Here is a 9,576-nt window from a genome sequence, read left to right as displayed (position 1 = left end):
AAATAGAAAAAAAAAAAACAAAAAACTAGAGATATTCCCCTGGCCCACTGACATTTCACTCTTTGTTTTGTGTCTAGTAGCGGATTAGAAATATACCCGAAAAAGTGAAAGCAAAAAAAGAAAGATGTGAGGTGATAGATATGTTAATTAGCTTGATTTAATCATTCCACAATGCATACATATATCAAAACATCACATTGTATCCCATAAATATATACAATTTTTATGTCAATTAAAAATAAATGAATAAAAAAGAAAAGGTGAAAGCAATACATTTGAAATTTCCTTTACATTCGAAATTTGATATCAAGATTGAAAACAAGATGCTTCATTGGAAGATGGGATTTTAATATGAAAAGATAGTCAACTAAGGACTCAATGTATTTGGCATGAGCCATTTCCCAGGTTTAGTGTGCTAAGTGACTTGGGGGCTTCTACGTTGTATAAACTCCAAGTGCAAGCATGAAAGATCGCCCTATGGTGAAAGCTGGTCAGATGGAGAGGAACCATGGAATTGCCAATCATCAGTGGGATGGTTTTCCCTGCTGATTTTGTTTCTGTGTAGGTGTGGGATGATGTAAATACATATTTTAGGCATTAGAGGAACTCGAGTAGTACAAAATACAGGATTTTTTTTCCTGAAAGAGTTGGCCATTTTTTATTAGATTGATTTTTTAAACTATCTTTAAAAGGGAAAAATACTGTACACATTTGCCTCAAATGTAACAAGTTTAGTCTTATTTTTCTAGCTATTAAGAAACGCAGGGGTCTGGGGTGGCGTACACAGCCTCTTCAGATAAAGCATTTCTGTTTATATCCATGAACCGTTCCCCTGTAGATACTGCAAATAAGCAGTATAAACATCTAGGTTTGTTAATGTTCAGAAGGGCCTTGCTATGATGATGTAGAGGGGCACCAAAAAGGATTTGTGTGTCTCTTGACTTTAGGTAAAAATTATAGTTTATTAATGCCCCTTGTTGCAAAGTATTACAGCTCTTTGCGGGAAATTGCTCTGGGTACATTTTTCATTAAATTCCACCTGAGCACATGCTGCCTGTCATGGAGAAAAGTGATGTGACTCACACTTTGTAAAGCTCTAGGTTTGACTATTATTTTTTTCTACTAGGATTTTATGCTTATCTGTCTCAAAACTGACCAAGTTGAACTCATTATTTGCTCTAGCATTTGGATACTTTTTCCTAGTTTGAAAATAGTTTATTATGACCAGAATCACCCACTTGCCTAGTGTCAAGAAACCCAACTAAAATACTGGGAAACACAACGTAACTATAGGGTCTTTTTGGAGGGATAGTTGATAAGATTTCCGAATACTGAATTAGTGCTTACTTTGATTGACAAGCTGTGGTCTTAGATCTATTGCCATGGAAGCAACTTAAAAATTTATTGTGATTTAGCCCAAAACTTTACAAAATAAGATGCAATTTCAGGAACTTCTTTCACTAGCAATGACAATAGGAGAGGGGCCATGTTTAAATGTTAGGGTGAGGATCTTTTCCAACATTACTAAATATTCAACATAGCTTCTCTTTTTTGTTTTCTCACCTACTACAATTGGACTGTTAAAGGAACATTGAACAGTTATGACTATTTTGTCATTAATAATTATTGGCAGAGGTTATCTTTGTTGTTAAAAATACTAAGAGCATTGGCTATGTAGACATACTTTTTACAATTTTGAAACATTTGCACATTTAGAGGAGTGAGAGAAGTTTGATCAAGAAATTACTAAAACCAAGCTGAAATTTCTTTTGTTTGGGCCTAGCATTCAGTAATTCAATAATTTTGCTCATGGCTTCTAAGCTGGAGTGTAAAGCACAACAAATAGTGGGTGGTTGTATTATGGGATCATGAGCAATAGGAAGAGAACTTGAGTGTATTCTAAATTGCTGAAGAGGAATTATAGGTCAATAATTCAAAAGAAAATATGGGGTCCCTTTATTTAGAAAAGCATAGATTCAGGCTCTGTATCTTTACCTTATAGACAATCCAGAACAATTTACATCATCCTCAGCTCATATATTCAGTCATTCCTCACAGATGTGATTGTTTTCAGCTTCCCAATAATTACTTTTTCCCTATTATACTGTATGCCAAGATTTTTTGGGGGAACTGCACTAGGGTTCCTCTTAATGTCCACTCCCAACTACTGTGTGTGTGTGTGTGTGTGTGTGTGTGTGTGTGTGTGAGAGAGAGAGAGAGAGAGAGAGAGAGACAGAGAGTTTGGTATAAGCTTCTAAGCTTCTAGTCTTGGATAGTTCTTCTGTTGCTTGTGTGACTTTTCTCCTAAATGGATGTTGCCTATCACCAGGCCTCCGTGCATGGCACTTCCTTTCCTTGAGGTGGATGAAATGCACTGGTTTTCCCATCAAACTGATGCTAGGGATAAATGGAAACTGCCCACTTCTTCCCAAGACAAGGAGTTAGCAAGATGGAGGGACCACCCCATATGTCCTTCCTCACCACTTCTTTCCCCCTTCTCTGGATCACCAAGCAAATATTCTAAATAAATTTCCACAATTCCATACCTTGGGAGAGATCTCTGTGGTTTTGGGTCTATGCTATTCTTCTTGCTTATAACTTAGAAAATTCCAACAAATGCAGTTTTCCCACTATGAAACAGTTAGCAATTTTTAAATTGCAAGGCACATTCACTTTTCCAGGTTTCTTTTCTTTAAAGCATACTGTTTGGCTGTTCTTAGCTGTGCTCATGCACAAGAAACATATAGAAGGGGAAGATGACATTTTTTCAATGGTATCCTGCAGACATCTGAAGCCTTCGGCCTGCCAAACCTTACAGAACTATAGGGCTGGGCTTGCCAAGGCATTTTAATGTGCCACAAATGTGTCAGGCATATTGTAAAAGGTGGTATGCATGTGTATGTGTGCATGCACATCTGAGATGTGTGTATGTAAACATGTGCATGTGTATAGGTATATGTTTCTGTTATAGTTGTGTTGTACACACATACATGCATGTGTACATATGTGTGTCCGTATGTATGTGTGTGTGTGAAGCAGAGCCAATGGGTCATTACCAGTTTGCCCAGTCATCCACAGTCCTGGGAGGCATCATGGCAATTGCCTTGGTGATTCTGGATCAGTGGGCAAAGGCAATTTTGACAGGGTGGTAATTTAAAGAATAAATATCTGAAAGGCTGAGCTAAACATGTTCAAGATTCATCCTAGAAAATTAAGGAAATTGTTTTGTCAGAGAACGTTATTAGTTTTCCCAAGCATGAGCCTGGAATGAGTAATGGAAATGGGCTGGGTCTTTGCCATTTGGCAGGAATTAGACAATGCACTTTGTGGATCCCAGTGAACAAAGCCCTCAAACTTCACATCAGCTGTTACAAAGTTGAACTAATATTCCTCCATCTCAACAGAAGGCTTTCCTTATCACGGCTGGGCAGAAGATGATGGAAGGGGCACTGATCAGCCATTGGCGTCTCCTTTGTGCTTCATGCAAGGCCAAGTAGTGATTCACCCAGCCTTTCCCATAGGTCAACCCAGGTGAATTCCATTGTGCCTGAAGTTATATCAGTAGCCGCAGAGCCAACAAGTGCAGTATAGTCATTTATTTTCCAACTTCCTCCAGCAACCTATATTTTATCTAGCTTCTGACTTGGAATCAAGAGAACTGGGCTTCTGCATATTTGTGTATAAAACACACCTGTCCTTTTTTTTTTCCTTTTTTTTCCTTTTTGAGATGGATTCTCACTCTGTCACCAGGCTGCAGTGCAGTGGCGAAATCTCGGCTCACTGCAACCTCTGCCTCGTGGGTTCAAGTGATTCTCCTGCCTCAGCCTCCTGAGTAGCTGGGACTACAGGCACGTGCCACTACGCCCAGCTAATTTTTTTGTATTTTTAGTAGAGGCGGGGCTTCACCATGCTGGCCAGGATGGTCTCAATCTCTTGACCTCGTGATCTGCCTGCCTCGGCTCCCAAAGTGCTGGGATTGCCGGCATGAGCCACCGCGCCTGGCCACACCTGTCCTTAAATGCACCCATCTGTCCATGGCCATGGTTGCTTCTTTGTCCACTATGAATATTATCAAGATGAATGAGATTTATTCTCTCCATGCTTGTTTGAGAGTAGGGTACTGCACATGTGTGAAAGCATGCCTAGTGTAGACATCTCAGAGTAGGGCTCATTTGGGAGCAGCCCTTCCAAGGATGTGGTACGCAGTTGCAAAGCAGCATATAACTATATATAACCTGGAAACAGGCTGCTCTTCCCTGGTTCTTTGACAGGGCACATTTCTATATGTTGGCTTTGTTGGCTGCTGCCTTTATGTGTGTATGTGTGTGGGATGGTTACTGAAATTTTGAAGCTATATATATTTTGTTGCAACAGTGAGAATGTGGTAGCAACCTGGTGTTCCTCTTGCCAACAAGAGCACAGTACAGAGGGCTCCTTTCCTGGTCCTGCTGTGGAGGGCATATTTAGCTGCTGCTAGAACATGAATTGGCACTGAAAATACATTTGCAGAATAAATGAATGAATGAAAGAATGAATGAAGAATAAATGAATAGAAGTAGGCACTTGGCTTGGGATGAAGAAACCACTATTTTGAAGCATTTTTGGATCCTTAGAGAAAAGACAGTTCAAAAGTTCTTGATTGCTCATCAGCCAAAATGAGGACACCAGGGTCACATTCCCAATGAGGTCTTTTATTAATTTAGGACAGTGGTTCTTCACCCTTTTTGGGTTATAGACCTCTTTTGGAATCTGATGACAACTATGAGCCCTCTTTAGGAAAATGCACATGTTGAATATATACACACATTTTTGCATATAATTTAATTTTAGGAAGCTCAGAGACCCCTCCCATGAACTCATTTGACCCCCAGGTTAAGACCCCAATAATTTAGATGAATAGAATCTGGCAGTAAAGTGGCAGAATGGAGAAAGAATTGAGGCTAAGAACTAGATTTCAATTATATTCTCATATCCAATTAGCTCTGTGAATATTATTTCATTACTCCAGGGTTCAGTTTTCTCATGTGAAAAACAAAGGGGTAGGCTTAATTCTAACCAAAGATTCATCTGGTGTCAGCATTCTGGAAGGAGAAGCTGCTGGCATATTCCACAGGAACATCACTTCTTCCACCAAGGTTTCTCTGCTGGTTTCCTCCTTGGTACACATTGCTTTCTTTGTACTTCGAAAAGAAGGCTTCTTTCCTCACCAGGTAGGCTCCTAATCAGGTGGTACTAATTTTAATCTAACTCAAAAATCTGCACAGAGGCCATAGCTCTCCGGTCGCCTCACTTCCTCTTCCTTCCACAGTGCTCTCATAGTTATCAAAGAGGACTTCAAACAAATCACCTGGACAGAAGCGGGGTGGGTTAGAAGCAAGCTGGCACTGCCTATTCAGGTGAATGGATTATAGCTCATCCACTTTCCTCTTTGCTTTCTCCTGGACTGGCATGAAACAGAAATAAACAGTTGTAACCACCACAGGGAGGAACTCTGCAATGTGCTGGCTGCAGCCATTCTTAGTTCTTTGCCAGCGAATCCACTAACTTAATATTTTTCTTTGTATCGCAGCTTTACTATGCTTTTAAAAAATAGGAACTTTATGTCTCTAAATACCTGGTGCTTTTAACACAAAATTAAAAGCAAATTACCTAAAGGGAATGTTTACATTCCCTCAGACAAGCCAGGCACAGTTATTCAGTAATCAATGGTGTCTCTTCCCCATCCCCAAAAGCAAGTGCCTGTATCCGTTTTTTTTCAAAGATCATAGTATGATGTCAACATCCAGGACTTGCAGCCCCTTTCCAGTGGCCCCACTAAGTGGTGACCAGCTTCATTTTGAATGTCCTAAAATGATTGGTAATTAACTACCTTCTGTGCCAACTCACTGTATTTGTAGCCCTAATCTCAGGCTCAAATGTACTTCTCAGTAGCTTTACATCCCGAGCCCTAGTGCTACTGTGCGAGAATGAAGAATTACAAATAACGTCTTGAGTCTCTTTTCTTTGCCAGGCCTTTCCAAGTGTGCTTTCCAAATGTCATCTCTCATCTCACTCAATCCCCACAATATAACTGCAATGTCACACAAAGGTAGGCTCTACGAGCGCAGATTTTTAAAAATCTGATTTGTTGACTGTTGTGTCCCCAGTCTCTAGAACAGTATCTGGGCAATATTTGGCACTCAGTAAGTATTTGCTGAATTTAAAGATATTTACTGATATTATCCCCATTTTACAGATGAGAAAACAGTAGTCACAGAGGTCAAACACTACTATAAGCTACAGGGGTACTTTAATAGGATCCAAAAGAATAAAGCCATTATGAGGAAGATAACATTTGTGTCCAAGAGGTTCTGCCTCATGCCACACTCTCAAGACAGCTGCCCATTCCACCTTTTCTCGTGATGGACACAGCTGAGCTCCGTCATTGGCACTGGAGAAAAGTGGTGTCATGGTTTCAGAATGCCACTTACGATTGGGTGACGGTTAGTTAGAATTAAAGGGTCATAAGGGTTACCAAGGGCCTCATTTGGAGCAGTATATTGTACAAAAAGCGTGGCCATGGAGGATGGTATCTGATTATCACACTTCTGACTGAAAACTGAGGGAGTAAAAGTGGTAGGAAAGGCAGAAGCAAACACAAGCAAACACAAACCACAAACCAAATTAAAGCAAAACAAACATCAAAGAAACTAAAAACTCCAAAACCCAACACAAAGTAAAACTTATGAGCTGGAACAATGGAGCAACATTTCATGAGGGTTTGTCTTCGTTTTTCTCTGGAACAAACTATACTTCTTTTAACCTGAGGAGCCCTGATGCTACTTGTTGGAATGTTGCTGTAGGCTAAACAATAATGCCCTATTTCAAGTATCACTTTTTTTCTTGCAAACACCACATTCCTTGTGAATTTACATCTTCTGAGTTTCACTAAATGAGAGAATATCACCCTTACCCTGACTTTTAAAAATTTTCTTTATGAATGGCCAAAAAAATCCCAGTATGACAGTTTTTTAGTTGACCAGGAGAAATATTTTTGATGAATGGAATATTTTCTTTGGTAAACAAACAACAAACACCAACTCAAAACCAATCAAATAAGTTTCTTTGGTAAAGTGGACGTTAATGTCTTGGTTGGAATTAATTGAAAGAAAAAAACACAGCTTCTTCAAGTGTTTGCAGGGATCAATTTTTCCCTCTTTATAGTAATTCAAAAAGTAAAACTTGATGAAGTAAAGACTTAGATTTTATGGGGGTGTGATTCTGAGTTACTTCTAAAGTGTCTTCTCCATAGTGGGGCTAAACCAATGCGGCAGAGCAATAATCAATAATCAGTATTAACAAATAAATAATAATTATCGAACAATAAATAATAAAGCTTGGCATGCATAATCTCCCAATAGAAAAATTCATTTCACAGTCAGAATTCCATAAGCCTTCATTTCAAGTGCTGAAAAGAGAAGTTGACAAGTTTGAAAATGCCCTTCATTAAAAAATACAATATCCCAGGGTATACAGAGACTCAATCAACTTGGAAAACTACTATCTGTCATAAAACAAAGTTCCACAGTAAGTCATTCTGGTTGACCAAATTGAATGATTAAATTCTCAACAAAATCCATTTAATTGGTGTGTGTGTTGTGTCAGTTTTGTGGAGTCGCTTTAAGCCGAGGTGCTCCACGTGGCTGACACTAAATCAATGACTGATTTAGAACACACTGTTCACAAAATGATTTAGCAACAGATGATTTAAGAATAAAACCAATCCCCTCTTCAGTTGTGTTTATAGATAATAGCCTAGTTGCAGGCCCCTTGGAGACAGAATTGATCGAAGATCTATTATGCAAACTTGCCCTTTTGTGAGGACTGTACTTGTCCTCAGATTAAAGCTTATTATCTTCTAGTTGAGTGCATAACACTTGTATTATCACTTAGTGTGTCTGCAGGGGAGACTGAACAAGTGTGTAATGCATTAGCTACAATCCCCTGCACATGTATTTAGAACTGTATGGACAACAGTACATGAAATAGAAAGCACAGGTTTGCACTTGGTATGGTTACATCTGAATTATTTGGGCTTTTTTGCTGTTTTGGAAAGACAACGGCAAACCCCAACCTCAAACATTTTAATCCCAGACACTAAAAAAATGTCTGCCCTGTGGCCAATAAAGTCCTATGTTCCTTCTTTGGAAATGCATTTTGAGAGGAGTAATAGCCATCTTATGAGAAAACTGAAAATTGGCCTGCCCTGTCTTAGGTATGCTGAAATGATGAAAATCCTTTAGTGGTGTGACTTGAGTAAGTCACTTTATTCTCCTAGGTCTCAGTTTCCTCCTCTGCAGAAGATGGGTAAGTTGCACAGCATGTCTGCTAAGGTTCAGAAAGGTAAGATGCTTTTGGGAAATGCTTACCACTATAGATGTCTAAATAAGCTACATCTCCAAAAGGGAAAAATACTGTAGATATTTGCTACAAATGCAACCAGGTTTTAGCTTCATTTTTATAAATTTAAAGAAATGCAGGGGCCTGGACAACATATACAGTCTTTTTAGATCTAACCCATTTCTGTTTAGATCTATGAACCATTCTTCTGTAGATACTGGAAGTCAAGAGTGTAAATATCTAGGCTTGTTAATACGCAGAAGGGCCTTGCTATGATGAAGTAGAAGGACATCAAAAAAGGTGTGGGGGGGACCAGCAAGGTGAGGTGCAGCCAGTTTAGTCAGAGAATTGGACTGCCATCATTGATAGATTTGTATTAGTGAATACTTTTTCCAGTCTTTTCCATCTATCTCCCTTTTGGCCCTTTATCTCCCTGCACTTCTACAAAGCTTCTCAGTGTCAGGACTTAGACTTACCAAAGATCTTCCCCTCTCTGTCTCTGAGCAGGTGTGTTTCATAGCAAAGGCAGACTGGCACTACAAGTTGGAAGCAACAGCAAATTACTATTTCAGTGTTCGTTTCTTTCCCTCAGTTATGCGTGGGCAGATGTTTCTGGGTATCCATGCAAAAAATGCATGTAGGGCCAACCACAAACAGCTGTACCAGCTGGCTATTTTGTTGTCGTTGTTAAAATGGAGACACTATATCTGGGTCCAAGTAGACACCTGCTTTTGCTCCATCATGCCAGGTATTTGGGTTTGGCTCTGTGGTTTTGGGTCCCTGGATCCTCCTGCCAAGAGCTGTAACTAATAAAGCAGACCCATTTGGTGACAAGTGACAAGCTCTTCCAAAATAGAATCACACCAGTTCTGCAGTGCTGGAGCTGTCATTGGTTTTAAGGTGTTTTCACCAAACCAAACTATACAAATGTTAAAAGCATACCAATGGGGGAATGTGATAATTTCATTCTAGACAACAAAACTGCTTCACCTGGGTGAATTTAGGGGTGAAACAATTTTAGTCCACGTATCGGTTTCCAAGGCTCTGGCTTGCTTTTGCTGGTCAGAACTTTCAGAGCATCTCCTTTGGTGGTAGGGAGCTAGGTGAGACAGCTAAAACCTCAACCCACAGACCATGGCTGGAGCTACTGCTCCACAGAAGTTCTGGAAGCCTTATTGTTTGAACAATGCTTAAAGC

Source organism: Colobus angolensis, unplaced genomic scaffold, assembly GCF_000951035.1.
Source record: "Colobus angolensis palliatus isolate OR3802 unplaced genomic scaffold, Cang.pa_1.0 Scaffold140, whole genome shotgun sequence".
In the NCBI taxonomy this organism is placed as follows: Eukaryota; Metazoa; Chordata; class Mammalia; order Primates; family Cercopithecidae; genus Colobus; species Colobus angolensis.
The sequence above is the reverse complement of the archived record's forward strand: the minus strand, read 5'-3'. Positions refer to the sequence as shown.